Genomic DNA, 3,066 nt, shown 5'->3' with positions numbered 1-3,066 from the left:
TGTTTTGCTCTGTTTGTTTTAATTATCTGAAATGTAAAATATAGAGTTCTATATTGGGAAAAATATGTAATAGAATTGCATTAGGACAGTTACCCCTCAAATCCTTCCACATGTATCTTACAAGAATAATGACATAATCCTACACAATCATCTTTCTACGATCATACCTAAAAACATGAAAAGACCATTTCCCTAGTATTAATCAATAATCCGTTCAGGATAAAATGTCCCTAGTATTCTCCCCAATACGCTAAAATATATTTTGATAATTTCAATTAGGAGCCAGAGTTTGTGCCCTGCAGATAGTGGTTATGTGTTTTTAGACTCTTTTGTTCTAGAACGATCTCCCCAACTTTTTTGGAAGACAGCACTGCCCTTTTGAAGAGTGCAGGCCTGCTGTCTTTTTGGATGTCCCTCATGCCAGGTTTGCCGGCTAGCTTTCCCGTGATGTCACTCACTGGGCTCCTCAATCCGCTTTTCTGCTGTCCGTTGGAAATACAGGCAATCTCTGAGTTACCAAGGAGTTCCTTCAGATCCAATTTGTAAGTCAGTCAAATAGGTGTACGCAAATCTTAAGCTTATTTTAGTGCAAGAAAAGCGCAGAGGCTTAGCAGAAATTGAAAAGCTGCCTGTGTAGCCAGTGAGGGTGATGGTCGAAGGAGGGGCTTGATTTAATTGTTTCAGAGTGAGGGCTAGTAGGAATTGTCTACTTTGGGCGTTTGTGATTTAGGGACTGCCTACATTCTATCATAAGGGCTTTTTTGCCCCTCACCTAATGATTGCTATTGAATTAGCCCAAACAGCACATCTAGGTTGTGAGGCTCTAACTTTGGCATTGGCCCCCACCTGGATGGATCGGCAGAGCCCTCACAGGCTGAGGTTCACTCGCTCGCTCAGAGGGGGAAATATGCAGACAGAAATGCTCAGACACGGAGGCTCTCCTCTCGGCACAGGAAGGATGGGCTGGATTGATGCGCTTCCTCAGAAAACAATAAGTTGGGATGTAAATAATTTACTCACCAGACAAATGCGTCAGATTTCAAGTCATTTTGAATTGCCTGGAAACGTCAGAATTCAAGAATGTATGTAACTGAACCAGCTGGTGCGACTCACCCAAGTGGTAAACGTCCTCTTCCCAGCCTAGAGGCCTGTTTGTACATTTGAAAGGGCTTCCGCTGGCTCTATCAACCATTAACTCCATCCACGCTTTGTCGCTGTTCTCTATGTCTGTACAACCTTCTCTCTGCTTGGATGGTGAGCACTTTGTATTTCTTACTATGACCTATTGTTTACACTAAAAACAACAACTGGTGCGAGCGCAGCATCTGATCTCCTTTAACTTCAAAAAGGGCGGAAACCCAAAGCTCCAAACTGACTTCCACCCAGTTCATTCTGACTCAGGTGACCCTAAAGGACCCTATAGGACAGGGTAGAACTGCCCCTCTGGGTTCCAGAAACTGCAGCTCTACCAGAGTGGAAAGCCTCGTCTTTCCCCCAAGGAGCGGCTGGTGGTTTAGAACGGCTGACTTCAGGGTGGCAGCCCACAGTGAAATCACTGCACCCCCAGGGCTCCTTCACAAAGGGGAGGGAGGGTCAGAATCAACCTCAGCGTCAGCCCAAGGCCACTGCCTACGAGCAACCTCCACTCTCCAACCTTTTCGGACATCAACCGTCCCTCCCAAGCCATTCTCTGCTTCTCTGCTCGGTTGAGGGCCCATTTCAGTGTGGTGTGCTACACTCTCAAATCGATTTCACAGATGTTAGCTTTTGGTGTAAACCAAACTATGTGCTTACACGGTGACTTGACTGAACTACATGTGAATTGGTGGACAGGTGGTGCTAAAGCAGAACAAGAAGCGACTGAGGTTCAAAACAAAGCTCCCTAGAGAACCTCCTCACAACACCCAATCCTTCTGGTCTCTGTCTGTCTGTCTCACTCTCTTTCTCTCTTACACACACACACACACACACACACACACACACACACACTCAGATAACTATCCCTGAAGTGAAGGGCTCCTGGTCACCAGGGGTAACTTGTTCCTCGTGTCCCAAGCTTGCGTTCACTAGTTCCCCAGGACCATCCCTGCTGCTTCCTCACTTGAGACAGTGAAGCAGGGAGAGGGCTGGGCAACCGACTTGGGCTCATGAAATAGTGGCACAAGTGCCTTTAGCTGCCACGGAGTTACGCACAGTCCTGAAACTGGATCCATGGGCTAAAGATTGCCCACCCACCCCCACCAGAATTGGAGGGGAGGAAGGGGAGCCGAGCCCTGGGATCACCTGCTGGTTTAGAGGGAAGATAGGTTCCAACCCCTCACTCAATGTACTGGGGGCCATAGGGAATGTGGGGGCATTCTGGGGACCCTGCCCCAAGCTTAGTAGCCAGTGGCTAAAATTTCTCCTCTTTTCCACCATCTAACCAAAGTGTTGGTGAGAGCCCTCACCCACCTCTCGAGCCCCTCACCTCACGCCTGGGAGGAATTATGGCTACGGGAACTGGTCTATGCAAACAGGCCATTTGGTGTTATCTCAGGCCACTCGATTGGAAGCTTCTGCTCTAGGGCATGTACCTCTGAGAATAACATCTTCAGGAGACACCAGAGTGCATTAGGCAAAAGATAGATTACATTACGGTTTATTACATAACGTATTCTATTACTCAGAAAAGTGGTTTGCCAAAATCCCTTCCAGAAGTGGCCATTTCCTCCAGAGTGGGGTGGGGGGTGGGGGGTGAACACGGATTCCAGGTTTTCAAATTGGGAGCTCTGCAAACTTGAACTTTGGGCCAGCTTTCCCTGCCCTCACCACCATCTACAGAAAGACCAGGCCAGCTTGCTTGGGGCAGGCCCAGTGCACCCATGCTGACCCACTTCACGTTCAAAAACATGCTGGTCAGACAGTACATTCTGGTCACGCGTGACTGTCCCCAGAAAGAACGTATTGGGGGGCTGGAAGGGGTTTCCAGAGGCCTTTTTGGCTCATTCTTCTGCAGAAGCAATAAACAGACCTCCCAACTCTTCCATTTGGGAAGCTTCCCCCCACCCCTCACCCCAAGCTCCCCTG

Source organism: Echinops telfairi, unplaced genomic scaffold (genome assembly GCF_000313985.2).
Source record: "Echinops telfairi isolate 266 unplaced genomic scaffold, ASM31398v2 ScPeMD7_7469;HRSCAF=8507_0, whole genome shotgun sequence".
Classification (NCBI taxonomy): Eukaryota; Metazoa; Chordata; class Mammalia; order Afrosoricida; family Tenrecidae; genus Echinops; species Echinops telfairi.
The sequence above is the reverse complement of the archived record's forward strand: the minus strand, read 5'-3'. Positions refer to the sequence as shown.